Consider the following 7,630-nt stretch of genomic DNA (forward strand, 5'->3'; position numbering starts at 1 on the left):
TGTTCATTGTGGAGTGCTGCGAATACTGAGCAGCGGGCGGTCGGGCAGGTGTGGATGTGGGTGGGCAAGGAAAGCTGTGTATGCAGGCAGTAACTGGAAGATGTGTATACAGGCGGGTGGGCTGGCTGGCTGGTGAGACGCAGCGTCCGTGACCTATGATATCACACCGCCGCGTCTTCAAGGCATAGGTCACGGATGGAGCACGACTGATCCTCTAAGAAGAGCCCGGGCCAACAGTTCACTCTGAAGGTACAGGAAGCTGCTCTGGCTCTGCGGCACACCTTGCAACTGGTCGCGGCACACTAGTGTGCCACGGCACACTGGTTGAAAAAGCCTGGTGTAAGGGGTACTATGTGTGCTATTATGTGTATAAGTGCACTAATACTGTATGGCATATGTGAAAGGGACATTATGTGTGTCTTTATGTGTATAAGGGCATTAATAAAGGTTGGCATAATGTGTAAGGCGCATTATGTTTATAAGGACATTAATAATATGTGACATGTGTAAGGGGCATTACTCTGGTATTATGTGTATAAATGCATCACTAATATGTGGCATTATGTGTATAAGGTGCTCTACTGTGTGGCATAATGTATAGAAAGGGCACTACTGTGTAGTCTAGTGTGAATAAAGAGCAATATGTTGTGGTGTAATGTGAATAAGGAGCAATTCAGTGTGATGTAATGTGAATAAGGGGCTCTATTGTGAGGAGTAACGTATATAAGGTAAAGTGGTACTGCTGTGTGATGTAATGTGAATAAGGGACACTGGGGGTAATTCAGATCTTATCGCAGCAGCAAATTTGTTAGCTAATGGGCTAAACCACTGCAGTAGGGGCAGATATAACATGTGCAGACAGAGTTAGATTTGGGTGGGTTATATTGTTTCTGTGCAGGGTAAATACTGGCTACTTCATTTTTACACTGCAATTTAGATTTCAGTTTGAACACACCACACCCAAATCTAACTCTCTCTGCACATTTTATATCTGCCCCCCCTGCACTGCACATGGTTTTGCCCATTAGCTAACAAGTTTGCTGCTGCGATCAGATCTGAATTAGGCCCACTATCGCATGATAAAATGTGAATAAAGTTGCACTGCTGTGTGGCATAATTTGAATTGGGGGTACTATGGTGTGGCCATGCCCCTTCCCAGCAAGTACACACCCCTTTTTGAGCTGTTTGCCAAATGTGCGCACTGTTCCTATTTAAAATATAGGAGGCAGGAGCATTAAAATGAGGACTGCTATGGGTGAGGGGTGATGGTGCTGGGAAAGGGGTGCAGGTTCATAAGCGGAACTAGCGGCAGTGCTAGAGGGCACCAGCCAAAATCTTGCCTAGGGCATCATATTGGTTAGGGCCGGCTCTGCTGGTCATCATGTTAATTATGCTGAATACTGAATGCTTACTACTATTTAGTTAATGCAATTGTAGTGGAATCTTTCAGTATGCAGCATCCACAAAAAATTCTATTCTATTTTCAGTGCAGCTGCGAGGCTGATCTTCTTTGCAAAACCATCATCATCTGCTACTCCGCTCTGTCAGACCCTACACTGGTTACCTGTCTTCTCTTTTACCAAAATCAATATAATACTTCTATTTACACATAAGGCTATTAACCATAGATTGTAAGTTTGCGAGCAGGGTCTTCCTACCTCTATGACTGTTTGTTATTACCCAGTTTTGTCTTATCTTTGTGTCCAATTGTAAATCGCAATGGAATTTGCTACGCTATTTAAGAAACTGTATAAATAAATAAATAATTAATCAAACTGCAACAACATACTGTACACAGGGCCACACACGCACGCAGAGGGGGTTTCTGAGTACCTAAAATTTCCCTGAGCTGCTGATCCATTGCCGCACTGCACCAATGTATTTTTTGGGGGGGCGTGGAGGAGAGAGATGGAGCAGAACAGAGCGCAGGCAACTGTGTCAATACCGCGACAGCTGTCTGCCTGCGCTTATCAACACTGAGAGGCTGGCTGAATGTAGGGGGAGCTGCAGAGTGCACACCCTCCCAGGCAGTTCCCATGGGACATTGAGTGAGAGCTACTGCTGCGTGACTCACTGTGTTCCCAGCACTTGGTACCAGAGCCGCAGGTCTGTGTCACACACGTGTGGGGGTGTCGGCGTGTGTGTGAGTGGGGGGGGGGGGGGGGGACTGTATTTATTTTCCTGCATTTGTGTTTTTAAGTGAAAGTGGTATGTGTGGCTTGCTATGTATGTGTGTACAATGTGTACAGTATGTGTGTGTGATCTTTGCGGCTTGCAGCTATTCACATCTGGTGATCACTCCATTAATTCCTACTGGAATTAATTCAGCATTTGCTGGCTACGAATAGTCACAGCCTGGCACGCAATGCAGCATGTCGCATTGCAGTAAGATGAGTATGGCTACATCTGTATACTGTATACAGTATGTGTGTGCAATGTGTATGTGTATATGGTGTGCTACGTGTGTAACATAGCTTCCAACTGTTCCAACTTTGACAGGACAGTCATGTTCTTCTGGGACTGTCCTGCTGTTCCACCCGTGGTGGTGGTGGGGGGGGGAGGGAGGGGGGGGGGGGGGCAGTTAGGAGACCACCTTTCAGTTGTTTGCTTGGCAAAGTAGCAGTGAATAGATGATTGCGCACAGCATCCACTCACTGTGAAAGAGGGGCTAGGGACATGGTCAGCAGCTCACAGAGCGCAGAGCACGGGGCATGCTGCCATAGTGACATAAATGGGGGCTTTTCCTGAGGCACACCCCCTTTTCAGGTGCGGGCACCTCCAGCGCGAACAAGAGTCCTGACTTGGGGATGAAGAATTTTGGATGGTAAGATGTGCTACGTGTGTGTATACAATATGTATGTGTATATGGTGTGCTATGTATGTGCATGCAATGTGTATGGTATGCTACGTATGTATGTATGTATGTATGTATGTATGTAGTGCTATGTATGTGCATGCAATGTGTATGGTGTGCTATGTGTGTGTATGCAATGTGTATATGGTGCACTATATATGTGCATTGTGCAATGTGTATGTGTGTATGGTGTGCTATGTGTATACACTGTGTATATGGTGTGCTATGTATGTGCATGCAATATGTATGGTATACTTTATGTGTGCGCAATGTGTATGGTGAGCTATGTACAGTATGTGTGCGCACGGTGTGCTATATATGTGTCATCATTCTTAAACCACCCCACCCCCCCAAAAGTTAAGTCTAGATCCGCCACTGCACAACACACCATACACATACACACACTGCACGCACATATATAGCAGTGCTGGATCCGATGTCCAATCACAGGTGCCTCGCTGACACAGGGGTGGTGTCCCTGTCAGCGAGGCACTTTTTTCAGTGCCGCTTTCCCTATGTTTTTCAATGGGCTTTTACAGCCCAATGCTAGGCTCCGCCCCCGCACTGTCCCTGTTCCTATTATGTATGGGAGGCACTGCTATCAGTGCCACCCAAAGTCATTTAACAAAAAAAAAATTGCATTACATCAAGAAGATATCTTCTTTGTATTATTATTATTATTATAATTATTATTTTTATTTTACTATTTAATCACAGAGGAGACACTGCCTCCCCTGACTGCACGTCCCTGGCACACAGGCACTTTAGCTAGGAGGAGAGGGGGGGAGACGTGGCACACACACACAATTAAGCTAGGAGGGGGGACATGGCTTACACTTTAGCTAGGAGAAGAGGGGGGTGGTATGGCACACAGACACATTAGCTAGGAAGGGAGGGGAGAGACATGGCACACAGACACTTTAGCTAGGAGGGGAGGGGGGAGACATGGCAACAGACACTTTAGCTAGGAGGGGAGGGGGGGAGACATGGCAGACAGACATTTTAGCTAGGAAGGGAGGGGGGGAGACATGGCACACAGACACTTTAGCTAGGAGGGGAGGGGGGAGACATGGCACATAGACACTTTAGCTAGGAGGGAAGGGGGGAGGAGACATGGCATACACTTTAGCTAGAAGGGGGGCAGATATGCTGAAACATACTGTATGCAGGCACGGATACAGAGGGGGGCGGTGGGGGCGATCGCCCCCCCTAGCACACTTCTGCCTACAGACAATCTGTCTGTGAAGTCCTGCTCCTTAACCCCTTCCTATCTCAGCTGGCCGTCAGCTATAGTCAGTCAGCTATAGTCAGTGGTGTGAGTCGCAGCAGCTCACAGCGGGTGCCCCTTCCTCCTCACTCACCCTTTTGGCCTGCACGGCAGTTAATCAATCAACATAGTTTGTTGATTGAGACTGCTTTCATCTCCCCAGCGTCTCCTTGCTGATAACAGATCCAGGAAGTGTGGCTGTGTGTTGGGGGCGTGGCTTCACTTATAAGACAGGCTAGTGGGCTAATACAAACAGTATACTATAGTGTGTTTACTTTTTTCCACACTGAGAGCATGCTGCATTCCTGCACCCAGAGACCAGCCAGAGGGACTTTCCTGCCAATCTGTGCCATTGACCAGCCTGTGGAAAAGGGACCATCTTACCAGCCTGTTGCAGAGGAACCAGCCAGTAAGAGATCTTCTTGCCATATTCCCTAGGCAGGGTATTACAGGTTGAGTCTCACATATGTGCGATACAGTAGAACAGAGGATGTCTGTAGTAGATGCACTTATAGGTTTTAAAATATTCCTTGTATTTCATAATATTAAACATTACATATCATGTCCTGTCAGTGAAATACTAAAATAATAGAGAGATGCGTGTAAAAGTACAGAAAATGTGCATAAAAATGCTATACAAGAAATATGGTGTATGCTAATCTGTCCTCTATTTGGTTACTTTCTCATAACACCATACTCCTTCTACAAGGTATCAACTCGGAATTGTCCTCACCGTGTAATTCCCCTACAAGGTGCCCTCACTATAGCCTCACAAATGAGTATTAACGTCTTCAAGTTCCTGTATAGCATTGGTCCTATAATGTGCATCAGTTTATATATCAGTGGGAGAGATCCCTTGATTATAAATGGCACCCTAATAGCTGGTAGGGATATATTGCAAGATAAGCAGGTAAAGGATTTGTTAGTGGGTGTTTGGTATAATAATCACTTCTACAACACATCAAATCAAAGTCTCCCAATATAACATCTATCCAAATCCCTAGAAATATTTCAATTGCTTGATATGGTGCGTCCTCGGGAGCCTCACTCTCTTATAACTGATGTCATTACAGACAAGGGGCCTAATTCAGACCTGATCGGCTGCTGTGCATTTTCTCACAGCAGCCGTTCAGGTTTGAACTGCACATATACGCTGGTGCATGGCAGACAGCCGACGGCCATCTCAGCCCTGCCAGGCAGAGGCGGACGCTGGGCAGGAGGGTGCGGGCCGGTGGCGTTTTGCTGCCTTTTTAGGGGTGCGGTCCAGGCAACGCAGGTGTGCCCGGACCGTGCGGGGGGCAGGCTGCTGCGTGACGTCACACGCAGCCGCTGTGACCCGGTCAGTGACCAGTAGCTCCCTGCCTGTGCCCAGGAGCTGCGCTGGTAGGGAGCTACTCATCAAGTACAAAAGCATTGCCGCTGTGCGATGGTTTTGAACTTGTACGGTGGGGAGTCAGACATGCGGGGCGGACTAGCCTTGTGCTGGGTCCCCCCCCCCCCCCCCCGCATGTCTGAGTAACTGATCGTAGCTGCACGGCTACGATCAAGTTTGAATTATGCCAAATGTCTTGTCACTACTGTTGCCACAAATGCCGTATTTTGATGGCCCTCTATTATACCATCTATATGTTCATCATAATTTATGACACGTCATGTACAGTTGTGATACCTACAGTATACAAAGTTGTAATTCCCTAATATTGGGGTATAACAAAAAAATATTAAATTAAAGCAGAATGCCTGGATTAATTATGATTGACTTATTCTATATCAGCACCTCATATTAACATGAGAAACATTAACAATCTGATAATAGATTTATAAAATAGACAATCCTAGCAGTGCGCACAAGCAGAAAAAAAGCAGCTCGGTGAGCTCAATATTTTACTTAAAGGTATCCTCACATCTTCACCAAATATGTGCCAAAAAAGGTTGAATAGAAGTTATCCAGCGCTACTGCATACAGTATGTAGGTCATTCATAAATATACCACTTCAGATACAGCAGATGTCATATCTCACAGTATACTTCTTATTAGGCTCATTCAGATATACCCAAAATGTAAGAGATAAGCAATTATAGTGAAACACTGTTTAATAATTGTAAGATTTAATATGAGAAAAACGAAAACATATAAACTCCACACAGATCACATGTATTTCCAAGTGGCCAAATTTTGACAATTCCAGCTAGACATGAACTGTTATTTAAGCAGTTCAGAATGCACTTGAAACAGTGCAAGTCCTGGGTTCTCCCACTGGTGCAGGCTCAGGTTTGGCTGAAATTTACAATTATTAAACAGTACTTCACTATATTTGCTTATCCCTTTCATTGGAGATAGCTGAATGAGCCTAATAAGAAGTATGACATCTGCTGTATCTGAAGTGGTATATTTATGAACAACCTACATATGCAGTAGCACTGGCTAAATTCTATACAACAATGTGATAATACCTATAATTCCTTAAATTAATTGTATCAATCAGATAACTATGGTATACTTGCAACATTTTTCTGGAAAAAAAAGGGTGGTGGGGGGATTTCCCAAACCTATGTGGCACATAGATGCAAAAGGGATTTTAATCTACAGGTGAACTCCTGCGAGTATTACGTACTCTCACTTAATCCTGGTTAGTCTCAAACTCCATTATTGGACAATTACAAATGTGGAATTCATCTATTAGGGTTGGCAAGTGTTGAGTACTGTGTGGGATTATCAAATAATTGGTCTAACCCCCCAAGACTCTGTGCCTAAAATCCCCTTGGTACTATTCAGCAGTTCCCCTTATTATAATAATATAACAGGGTATTATAATGTGTCTTCCCTTCCTGGTTCAGTAACACATAAAATGCCAGTTGTTACCATTTGTATCCATAAAAGTTGCTAGTATCCCAAAGAAAGGAATTATAGGTATTATCACATTGTTACTGTTTCTCATTTTAATATAATGCGCTTATATAGATTCAGTCAATCATCAAGGTTTATGATAATACTGTATTTCATAACGACGTTGACATATAAACCTTGATGATTGACTGTCTCTATATCAGTACCTCATATTAAGATGAGAAATAGCTGCAAATAATTACTCCAGACATTTTGTTTATATTTAATTTTCTTTTGCTATACCCCAATATTAGGGGATTATAACTTTTTATACTGTAGGTATCACAATTGTACATGACGTGTCATACATTATGATGAACATAAGGAGGGATTTGGATAGATGTCATATTGGGCAACTTTGCTTTGATGTGTTGTAGAAGTGATTATTATACCTAACATCCACTAACAAATCCTTTACCTGCAATTATACCTATTTGTGTGATGGATGAATTTGGACGGGAGAGGGGAGGAGTCAAGATGGGAGGGGTCAAGATGAGAGGGGTGGAGTCAAGACGAGAGAGGGGAGGAGTCGGGACTGGAGAGGGGAGGGGTCAAGATTAAACCGTAAACCGCCCCCCCTAAAAGAAAAGTCTAGATCCGACCCTGACTGAATGTGAGTCGT

This window comes from Pseudophryne corroboree, chromosome 1 (assembly GCF_028390025.1).
Source record: "Pseudophryne corroboree isolate aPseCor3 chromosome 1, aPseCor3.hap2, whole genome shotgun sequence".
Taxonomy (NCBI): Eukaryota; Metazoa; Chordata; class Amphibia; order Anura; family Myobatrachidae; genus Pseudophryne; species Pseudophryne corroboree.